This window comes from Staurois parvus, unplaced genomic scaffold (genome assembly GCF_062004578.1).
Source record: "Staurois parvus isolate SC_StPar_1 unplaced genomic scaffold, SC_StPar_1.0 ptg000356l, whole genome shotgun sequence".
Taxonomy (NCBI): Eukaryota; Metazoa; Chordata; class Amphibia; order Anura; family Ranidae; genus Staurois; species Staurois parvus.
The window spans coordinates 1,579,894-1,592,111 of NW_028318152.1; the positions used below are offsets into that span (position 1 = coordinate 1,579,894).

The 12,218-nt window shown below is 48.1% G+C and overlaps 1 protein-coding gene across 2 annotated transcripts in view; it reads left to right on the forward strand.

The window, feature by feature from the left end:
- The first annotated feature begins 482 nt into the window (after window positions 1-482).
- CHD9 (chromodomain helicase DNA binding protein 9) overlaps window positions 483-12,218 on the forward strand; it is a 310,468-nt gene continuing 298,732 nt past the window's right edge. For both annotated transcript variants that reach the window (XM_089684773.1, XM_089684774.1), the window contains exon 1: window positions 483-679. The gene's annotated coding sequence lies outside the window, so the exon portion shown is untranslated. The remainder of the gene's footprint in view (window positions 680-12,218) is intronic.

Here is a 12,218-nt window from a genome sequence, read left to right on the forward strand (position 1 = left end):
GCAATGGCAGAGGCACAGTACTGGCTCCAGCTCTTGTGCTGTAGTATACTGGGCATAACACTGAAAGTTGGGACGTGAGGGAAGCAGCCGGCGTGTGAGGGAGCTCGGGGACCTGCCAGTGTCATGTACTCTACAACAACTCCGCCTATTGGCCTATGGAGAAGAGGCCATATTAAGCCGCCTGATGATAACCCAGCCCACCCCGGATGAGTGAGTTCAGCCTCGTACGGCTCACATTGATTATGGCTGATACAGGGCGGAGGAGGGGGAGGAGGGAGCCGGAGGTAGGGGTAGCCCCTGCTGTGATAGCTGGAGCCCCTGGCAGACACGTCCCGCCGCCTCCTCCTCCTCCTCCACGCACTCACTAAACCGAACTGCGCACTTCTCCCAGATCACCAGCCGGGGGCTCAGCCGGGCAGCCAATCCGCGGCCAGGACACATATATGCAAATGAGGCGGGGGAAGAGCTCACGCTCGTCGTACGGGGTTGGAGGGGCCGCTTTATCAGCACTGGGAAACTTGGCCTGATAGAGCTGCAGGGAGAGACCCCCTCCCTCTCCTCGTCCCTTCTCCTGGGGGGGAGCTGTACCCCCGGATCGAGCCATCGGCCGTCAGCGCTGGGGAGGGGGTCCCCGGATACACCTCCACCCCCTATGTCGGTGTCTCGGGCGGGATCCCGGGTAAGATGACATGTGGTTTGGAGGGTGGCATGGGGACTGCTGGGGGAGCCGGGGAGACCGGCCTGGGAGCTGACATGTGAGGTGTGGGCAGGTGGATGGGGGAGGGGCCGGCTATGTGGCCTGGACAGACAGAGGCCAGAGGTGACCATGTGACCAGGGGGGGACACCTGAGACAGGGTGTCACCGCTCCTCCACACATGGACATTGGTGGTGTAGGGTCACCCATGTGTGTGTGGAGGTGACACCAGTCCTGTCTACATAGACATTGGTTGTGTGGGGGTCACCCATGTGTGTGTGACAGGGTGACACTGCTCCTCCACACATAGACATTGGTGGTGGGGAGTCGTGTGTGTGACAGGGTGACACCGCTCCTCCACACACAGACATTGGTGGTGGGGAGTCATGTGTGTGTGACAGGGTGACACCGCTCCTACACACATAGACATTGGTGGTGTGGAGTCATGTGTGTGTGACAGGGTGACACCGCTCCTACACACATAGACACTGGTGGTGGGGAGTCGTGTGTGTGTATGACAGGGTGGCACCAGTCTTGTATACATTGGTGGTATGGGGTCACCCATGTGTGTGACACCGCTCCTCCACACATAGACATTGGTGGTGGGGAGTCGTGTGTGTGTGTGTGACAGGGTGGCACCGCTCCTCCACACATAGACATTGGTGGTGGGGAGTCGTGTGTGTGACAGGGTGGCACCGCTCCTCCACACATAGACATTGGTGGTGGGGAGTCGTGTGTGTGACAGGGTGACACTGCTCCTACACACATGGACATTGGTGGTGTAGGGTCACCCATGTGTGTGTGGAGGTGACACCAGTCCTGTCTACATAGACATTGGTTGTGTGGGGGTCACCCATGTGTGTGTGACAGGGTGACACTGCTCCTCCACACATAGACATTGGTGGTGGGGAGTCGTGTGTGTGTGTGTGTGTGTGTGACAGGGTGGCACCAGTCTTGTATACATTGGTGGTATGGGGTCACCCATGTGTTTGACACTGCTCCTCCACACATAGACATTGATGGTGGGGAGTCGTGTGTGTGACAGGGTGACACCGCTCCTACACACATAGACATTGGTGGTGGGGAGTCGTGTGTGTATGACAGGGTGGCACCAGTCTTGTATACATTGGTGGTATGGGGTCACCCATGTGTGTGACACCGCTCCTCCACACATAGACATTGGTGGTGGGGAGTCGTGTGTGTGTGTGTGTGTGTGTGTGACAGGGTGGCACCGCTCCTACACACATAGACATTGGTGGTGGGGAGTCGTGTGTGTGTGTGTGTGTGTGTGTGTGTGTGTGTGACAGGGTGACACCGCTCCTACACACATAGACATTGGTGGTGGGGAGTCGTGTGTGTGTGTGTGTGTGTGTGTGTGTGACAGGGTGACACCGCTCCTACACACATAGACATTGGTGGTGGGGAGTCGTGTGTGTGTGTATATGATAGGGTGGCACCAGTCTTGTATACATTGGTGGTATGGGGTCACCCATGTGTGTGACACCGCTCCTCCACACATACCCATTGGTGGTGGGGAGTCGTGTGTGTGACAGGGTGGCACCGCTCCTCCACACATAGACATTGGTGGTGTGGAGTCGTGTGTGTGTGTGTGTGTGTGTGTGTGTGAGACAGAGTGACACCAGTCTTGTATACATAGACATTGGTGATGTGTTGTCGTGACAGGGTGACACCAGTCTTGTATACATAGACATTGGTGGTGTGGGGTCACCCGTGTGTGTGACAGGGTGACACAGCTCCTCAACACATGGACATTGGTGGGGTTGTGTGACACCACTCCACCACACATGGACATTGGTGGTGTGGGGTCACCCGTGTGTGTGACAGGGTGACACCAGACCTGTATTCATAGATTGGTGTGTGTGACAGGGTGACACCACTCCACACATGGACATTAGTGGTGTGGGGTCACTTATGTGTGAAAGCGGACACCAGACCTGTATAAATTGGTGGTATGGGGTCACACGTGTGTGAGGTTGACACTGGTAATAATGGTCTTTACTTTTAGACATTGGTGGTGTGGGGTCACAAGTGGGTGACAGGGTGACACTGCTCCTTTACACATAGATTGGTGGTGTGGGGTCACGTGTACACACTGGTGATGTGGGGTCACTTGTGGGTGACGCTGCTCTTGTACACATTGGTGATGTGGAGTCACTTGTGGGTGATGCTGCTCTTGTACACACTGGTGATGTGGGGTCAGTTAAGTGTGTGACATGATGCCACTCGTTTACACAGACATTGGTGGGGCCAGGTGTGTGTATGACAGTGACACTGTCTTTTACACAAGGACATTGGTCATGTGGGGGTGACACCGATCCTTTACACAAACACTGGTGATGTGTGGTCAGCTCTGTTTGTGAGACACCACTCATTTACACAGACATTGGTGATGTGGGATTGTGTGTGTTTGTGACATGGTGACACGTCTCCTTTATACATATTGGTGATGTGGGATCGTGTCTTTGTGTGACATGGTGACACGGCTCCTTCTTACATAGAGATTGGTGATGTGGGATCGTGTCTTTGTGTGACATGGTGACACGGCTCCTTCTTACATAGAGATTGGTGATGTGGGATCGTGTCTTTGTGTGACATGGTGACACGGCTCCTTTATACATAGAGATTGGTGATGTGGGATCGTGTCTGTGTGTGACATGGTGACACGGCTCCTTTATACATAGAGATTGGTGATGTGGGATCGTGTCTGTGTGTGACATGGTGACACGGCTCCTTTATACATAGAGATTGGTGATGTGGGATCGTGTCTTTGTGTGACATGGTGACACGGCTCCTTTATACATAGAGATTGGTGATGTGGGATCGTGTCTGTGTGTGACATGGTGACACGGCTCCTTTATATATATATATATATATATATATATATATATATATATATATATTGCTGATGTGGGATCGTGTCTTTGTGTGACATGGTGATAAAACTTTTTTAATCATACTGTCTCCTGTAGGTGACACCAGGTCTTTGTACATAGACCTTGGTGGTGTGTGGTCAGGTGTGTGTTTGACAGGGTGATACCTCTCTTTACACATGGACATTGGTGATGTTGGAGAGACGTATGGGTGACACCGCTCTGTTACACACAGACATTGGTTTTGTGGGGTCACGGCTTTTTGTGCTGCGGTGAAACAGCTGCTCCTTAACACATAGACATTGGTGGTGTGGGATTGTGTCTGTGATGTTGTGACACAGCTCCTTTACACCTAGATATAGGTGATTTTGGGTAGTCACATTGTTGACACTGCTCCTATACACACAAAGAGTAATGGGGGCTATGTCTGTGTATGATACGGTGACACCAGTCCTTTACACCTAGACTTGGGTGATATGGGGTGACACTGCTCCTATACACATAGAGAAGAGTAATGGGGGCTATGTCTGTGATATGGTGACACCAGTCCTTTACACCTAGACTTGGGTGATATGGGGTGACACTGCTCCTATACACATAGAGAAGAGTAATGGGGGTTATGTCTGTGTATGATACAGTGACACCAGTCCTTTACACCTAGACTTGGGTGATGTGGGGTGGTCACATGGGTGACACTGCTCCTATACACAGAAGAGTAATGTGGGGGTTATGTCTCTGTATGATACTGTGACACCAGTCCCTTATACCTAGACATGGGTGATGTGGGGTCACATCTGTGTGTATGTGACACTTTTTTTTTTTTTCCCCATGGGACTGCACCTGGAGCTGCGCTTGTTCTGAAGGTGGGAACCTATATGGGCTTTTTGACCCAAATCAGCGATCTGCCTGCTACTGGAAAGAGCCGATTGGTCTGGTTCTCATTTGTGACTTGTGGTGAGCTCAGCCCTGTAAGGCCATAAGAGCGGTCATGTGCTCACTCCCCATGTGCTGTGTGACTGCAGACCTATAGAGGGTCCTGTTCACATCTGTGCTTTCTGAAAGGAAAGTCCTGCTTGCTGAGCCTTCATTGTAATAGGCGTTCTGTAAAGTTGAATGGTAATGCATGTAAAATGCTCTGCACAGGGGCGAAGCAGGTTTCATGATTGGATGGATCCGACAGATGTCACACAATTGTAATCGTTCCATGGTAATTGGTAGAGAAGAGTCAGCCACTGGTACTGGTCCAATAAGCTCATTCCAAAGATTGCAGTTTAGTGGATGTGCTGACCATTAAAATGTTTTGGTATGACTCCATACCCAGTAGATTGGCTGTGACCCTGGGACAGTTGTCTTAATAGCTGAAAAAAGGCTAGGCCATGTGTTCTTCCCTTTTTTTTTTTTTTTTTTTTTCCCTTTTTCTTACAATTACTGTTTTTTAGCACATATCTAAAACCAAGACCAAACGTAATATATTGCATTGGACCAGTCCTTCGATGTGGTGGCTGCATTGGTTTTCTCCTTTTTGGGCTTTTTTTCCCTTTTTTATTTTAACCTGGTGATCCTGCCAGTAACCCGCTTAGAACTGTCACCCAAGGAGGGAACTACAGAACACCTCACGGAGAGATGCCCTGTGGGCCTTACAAACTTCCTATGCTAGGGTGACAATACTCATTCACTGTACTGTATCTATGGAGGAGTGGCATTCTCACCCTAGAACAGGGCTACAGAACCCCTCCCCATGTTATGGGAAGGGGGAGGTAGTCTTGTCTTACAGTTTTCAGATATTTATTTGTAAAAAATGTTAAACCATTTTTCCCTTCCACTTAACAATTATGTGCCACTTTGTGTTGGTCGATCACATAATAACCCAATAAAATACAGCTACGTTTTTGGTTGTAACATGACAAAATGTATAAAATTTCAAGGGGTATGAATACTTTTTCAAGGCACGGTAGAGTAGAACTAAAGGCAATACTCGCCTTGCCTGCTTCCAGCGCTCTGAAGCCTGCAAGGTCCGTTGCTGGTGCTGACACCCCACTCCCATGCATGTTCAGGAGTCATTCATTTTGGCACACTGGCACCTGAAATGTAAAATGAGCTGTGCAGGTGGAAGTTGCAAACAGACAGGTAAGTATATTTTATTGCAGAAGAGACATTGCATGTCACATGTGGTGGGCAATTCCATCACTGAACCAGACCCAACCTGCAGCAATGTTTGATGCACACAGTTGTGGCATGGTGGTTCAGCCCTTTTAGGTTAGATGTACACTACTGCGTGTCAGGAACGGGCAAAATCACATGCTTTGCTGACGCGCACAGAAAAGCGTTGCGTTCAGCAGTTTAGCATTAATCGTTAATGGCACCCCTACACATCTGATAATACACCATGCAGTCTGGTGAGGTGCATTTTTGGAAGTTATTGACTTCCTCTCTGCGTTTCTTGCCACATAGGGCAGTCTTTTGAAGTGAATGCACTTATTGATCCTGTAGGTGTGAGCCAAGCTGTAGGGGTAAAACAGGCAGTGAGGTGGCGACATATCTCTTTACCTCCCGTTAAACACTCTGAAAAGTGATCCACTGTGTATTGTGTTTCAGAGGGATGGCAAGGGCAGCCAAACAGGAGAACAAACCCTTATACTCACCTGTCCATACTCCTGTGAGTGCCACACAGCCACTGTTGCAAACTCTTCACTTGTGCAGAACAATCCCATTCATTCCTTTGAGCATGCCATCTTTTATGTGTCCTGTGTGATCCCCAGTCTCCTTATAGGAATGAACGGAATTATGCTGTGCTTGTGTAGAAGAACCGAGGGACCGGTCAGAGAATTTGCAGAGGCGGCCATGTGGATTACATAACACGGATATCACAGGAACGTGGACAGGTGAAGATGAAACTTAGGGTGGGAAGGGATTTTTAACATAAACCTAGTGGCGGATACCATTTTGGCCTCCTGAAAATTTAATGCCTGTTACAATTACCTTCAGGCTTCTCTATGTTCTTTATCACTGACTCTAATGAAAAAGAAAAAATGCATTGATTTGGGATATTGAAAGTCCTTATCTGCATTTTGGTTCTTGGTTAGTGACAAAGTACTTGATCAAGAGGATTGATGAGACAACCAGACATCTAGTATTTGTTTAATGAGACACCAGTGATGGCAGGCTCCACGCTTCTTTCAGGGAACCTTTACCAATACAATAATGTATTCTGCAATTCCTATTTCTTTCTATGTCAGTACTGTGGTATCAATCCAGGGCAGTTATACAGATAAACACTTATGTTTGTTCCAGGTCCGTTACACACGGCACTGACTTCAGTGGGTCACTGTAGCAGCCAGGTAACTAAAGGTTTCAGAAGGTGGTCAGTAATAAAGCCCATGTCCTCTTCTTGTGGGAGGCTTATGCTAGAGAAATTTGCCAGCACCATAGGTAGCCCTCTGCAGGGACTGACATACAGGATTCAGTGTATATGTGTGTCAGCAAATGTTATATTTGTAGTATAATGCTAATGTATTGTAAATGGAAACCTCTAGACTTCTTTCTTTGTCCGTATTGTACTGCACACTATCGGCATATGCCGTTTGAATCGATATGTTTTAGGACCTCACCTCAGCGGCACATAATCTGTATTTCATTCTCCCTACTATTGTCAGATGTGCAATGCAACAAGAGCAAGGCCTTTAGAGTGTGGGAAGCAGAGTTAGCTGTCGGACTCTCTGCCGAGGAAGAGGACTGTATTTTCACAAATATTCATAAAGGGTCTGTGAATGTGACAGTACAGGAAAATGGATACAAAATTCAATCAAGATGGTATAGGACCCCTACATAGGTATATGAGGGTAATTCTCCCCCCCCCCCCCCCCCAGCCTGATGTATGCTTGAGATGTACAGGGTACCCTACTATGTCTTTGGGAGTGCCCAGTTCTCCAGGCCAAATGGTCAGATGTACTAACATTATATCCTTCGAGACCACATACTCCCTAGAATTCTCACCAGCGCAGTTTTTGCTGCATCGCTCCTCTCTTCCTCGGAAAGTATACTTTAAGTCCGTAGCCGTACATATGGTAAAAGTGGCTTAATTGTGAATTCCAGTGCATTGGGGTACTGCTCATGCCCCAATGATTTGGGAATGGCTTTTAGGCATGCAAAAAAAGCTGAGATGGAAGAGCTAATCCATGTTATCTAATACATGGGCCTGTTGGCTGCACTTCCAAAGTTCTGGGGGGGTGCTTACTTTGGGAGGTAGAGGACTCGTGCTAGAATGTGGGGTAATGTGGAGGATAGAACATGAGGTGGAGGGTGGGGGAGTCGGTGTTTTTGGGAAGGGAGAGAACTTGTGCTGGGGGGGGGGGGGGGGTAGTGAATATGTGCTTTGGAAGGGAAGTGTACTTCTGCTCGGGGATTAGATACCTACTGGGGAGATGTTTCGGGAGGGGACTGGACTTGTGCTGGAGGGTGGGAGGGGATCAGATGCATACGGGGGGGGGTTGCTTTGGGGGTGAAGTGGACCTGTGGAGGGGGGGGGGGCATCAGATACATTCGGTGGGGGGGTGCTTTCGGAGGGGAGAGGATTTGCTTTGGGGGGGCGGATTTGTGCTTGGGGTGGGGGGGGCACTTTGGGAGGGAAGTGGACTTGTGCTGGAGGGAGGTCAGATACATACTGGGGGGAGGGGGGTGCTTTGGGAGGGGCATGGAATTGTACTGGGGGGGATGCTTTGGGAGGGGAGTGGACTTGTGCTGGGGGAGTCACATAGGTACTGGGGGGTGCTTTGGAAGAGGAGAGGACTAGAAGGGGGGGATTTCAAATCCAATCCCCCTTCCAGCACAAGTTCTCTCCCCTCCCAAAGTACCCCTCCAGAACATATCCACTTACACACTTGTGCAAGTAATCCATTGCAGACCAATCAGCGTGTCACAGGAAGAATGTTGTTCCTCCTATCCGCGTACAGGAAAACCTCAGAGTTGATCATATGCCGTATGCTTCATGGGCACTGGTTGCCTCTGCCCCCCTGCTTGTGCGGGGTGTATGGTAGTACTACATACCGCAATCCAGTCTCTGTATTGCACCTGACATCTCCCCGCTGGCTGCTTGTCACCGTAACTTAGTGGGACAGGCAACTGGCGGAGAGATGAGTGCTGTAATACAGAGACTGGACAGCGGTGTGTGGTAATCACATACACTCCGCACAAACAGCGGGACAGAGGCAGCAAGTGCCCATGCTAGCGCCCCCAAACCCCCCCCCATCGGACAAGTCAGTCCACTCCATGTATGTGGGCTGACAAAAGCCCAGGCGCCGCGCCAGAATGCAAATTCTAGTTGCTATGGGAACAACTTGGTCTGTTAAGTAAGTTGAAAAATAACAGACTTGCTGGCTGGATCATCAGGTAAAAAAAACCCCTAAAATAAAAACAAAACAGCTGCAGTCACCACACTTGAGAATTGGCAAGTTGCGATATATTAGCTTTGTTTTGAGGTTTAATGTCGCTTGGGGGGGAGAAGATTCCTTTATCTATGCTATTAAGAGTGGATGGACAAATCTACAGTGATGGTGCCTATGACCCAATAAAATACCCAAACTGTGCCTGTATCTAATTGGAGATGCTGTTGGGCCAAGAATGTTCTTCCTGAATTTTGTCTGGTTTAACAGGAAATGGCTGAAATTTTCTAATTGAATGGTTAGCTCAAATCATTCAGTTTAAAATAAAAGGCAAAGTGTGCGTGCATGCGCACCTTCCTTTACACTCACATGAACTTTAATGGCATCCCATTCTTAGTCCGTAGGGTTCAATACGGAGTTGGCCAACTCCTTACAGCTATAACAACTTCAACTCTTCTGGGAAGGTTGTCCACAAGGTTTAGGAGTGTGTCTATGGGGATGTTTGACCATTTGTGAGGTCAGGCACTGATGTCAAATAAGAAGGCCTGGCTCACAGTCTCCGCTCCAATTTATCCCAAAGGTGTTTTATTGGGTTGAGGTCAGGACTCTGGGCAGGCCAGGCAAGTTCCTCCACCCCAAACTTGCTCATCCATGTCTTTATGGCATTGCTTTGTGCACTGCTGCGCAGTAATGTTGGAACATCCCCAAACTGTTCCCACAAAATTGGGAGCAGGAAATTTGTCCAAAATGTCCTTTTCGCATGCTAACACCTTATGTGTTTCCTTCACTGGAACTAAGGGGCCAAGCCCAACCCCTGAAAAACAACCCCACACCATAATCTCGCTGCAGATAACATGTCTCCACTGCTCTAGAGTCTAGTGGCGGTGTACTTTACACCACTGTATCCAATGCTTTGCATTGCACTTGGTGATGTAATGCTTAGATGCAGCTGCTCGGCCATGGAAACCCATTGAGGTGATTAGAGCACCTGAATCCAATGATTTGGAGGGGTGTCCCAATACTTTTGGCAATATAGTATGTGTGTGTTTATAATATACACACTGTGTGTGTATACAGCGGCATAATGGACTTGAGGAGGTGGGGTGTGGAGAAACAGCAGAACACTGATCTTCTCCATAAATAGCTGTGCAGGAGGGCATGTCAGCACAAGTCTGACCATTGGAGGACAGGCAGGCTGTGTGGTGGAGTTGGCACCCGATTCTTGTGCTGCCTAGGGCAGCACAAGGAAAGAATACACTACTGACTATACTGTAGAGCAGGGGTGGGCAACTGTGGCCCTCCAGCTGTTGTAGAACTACAAGTCCCATGAGGCATTGCAAAACTGACAGTTACAAGCATGACTCCCAAAGGCAGAGGCATGATGGGACTTATAGTTCACCAACAGCTGGAGGGCCACAGTTGCCACCCCTGCTGTAGAGTATAAACAATTGACGTTGAAAGGTTGGAGAGTATAAATAAATATGGGTAAAGGGTTAGTTCACGTTTGCAGAAAAACTGCCTGTAAAGCTGAACTAACCGTTTTTAATAATACACCCATATTTATAGTCTCCAACCCTTCACCGACAATTGTTTTCTATGTGCCCTTGTGTTCTTGAGCTTGATTTGATCTTTGCTGATCAATGCAGCTCAGCAGACCTGGTGTGAACCAGCCCTAAAACTTTCATATTTGAATATATGTAGCTAGGCAGATCAAATCTGACCAGACGCAGCAGATATTACAGGTCACATTAACTTTTTTGTTCACTTATTTTGTAACTGTTACCCTGTATGATACAAAGTTTTGCAGCCCAGCTATGTTGCAATTCTGTTGGTTCATGCTTGCTTTCTCATGAATTCAAACAGCTTGGCAAAGAAAATTGTATATATTAAGTAGTTGTAAAGTGTGTGTTTTACCTACTTTTGAACCTTTGCAATGAAAGAAGTATAGAAAAAACTTGTTACCCTACTTCTCCTATGGATCACAGGTGTGCACTTTGTTCTGCACTCCTCCTGTGACCTGTTTTCAGCCAATGCCTCTGGAAAGATCATGATTTTAAAGTCCACATCCTCCCAGATGCCTGGATCAGTTGCTGGCTCAGCCTCTTAGGGAACTGCTGAGAGCTTAAGCCAGCCCCTCCACAGCTCAGCACTCCAGTGAGTGCTGGAGGAGCAGAGAGTGACAGTCACTGCTCTCTGCTCACTTGAAGTCCGAGAGCTCAGCGATCAGCGGTCTTTGATCCCACTAATCTTGATGTAGAGGTGGCAGGGGGACAGCTAGATAGGAAAAAAAAAACTGTGTGCAAAAAAAATCAGTATAAAGTAATAACACAATTCACATATAGTAAATGTCACCTAAACAAGAATAGTCCAAAACTGTGAGCACCTTTTTGAAGATGTTTACAAGCACTCAGCACTTTTTCCTCAAAGTGTGCTCCTTAAAAAGTAAAGGGGCCTCTTACCAAATGGAGATTATCTCAAGCTATGGAGATTGAAAGTGCTTGAATCAAAGCCTCAGGCTGGCACTCTCACTGTCAAACCATCAGCCGATTATGTAACCATATCGATGGGCTGTCTGGATGAGCCCAATGGCTGCCTCCAATCTCAGATATCGCTTACCGCAAGGCCTCATAGTGCAGTAAAATCGAGTTTCACTTTATTAATAAAAGTATTTCACTTTTATCAGGTTGATCAGCATGAGCAGTAAAACACAATAATACCTGGCCGCGCTGTCAGCCGGTGCGTGAGGACATCACACTCATACTCCGCCCTGGGTGTAGGGGAGCAGCTGCAGCTGGAATTGGTACTGCAGCCATCTAGGTGAGTATCACTTGACAATATAGTGTACATACATATACACACAAAGTATTGGCACACCCCTCCAAATCATTGGATTCAGGTGTTACAATCATCGCCTTCATGGCCACAGGTCTATAAAACCTAGGCATGCAGACTGCTTCTACAAACATTTGAGGAAGAATGGATTGCTCTCAGGAGTTCAGTTAATTCAAGTGTGGTACCGTGATAGGCTGAAACCTGTGCAAAAAATCCTTCTGTGAAATTTCCTTGCTACTAAATATGCCACAGTCAACTGTTAGTGGTGTTATAACAAAGTTGAAGCAACTCGACCACAAAGTAGTAGGCCATGTAAATTGACAGAGCGGGGTCAGTGCATGCTGAAGCACACAGTGCGCAGAAGTTGCCAACTGTCTGCAGAGTCAATAGCTAAAGACCTTCAAATTTCATGTGGCCTTCAG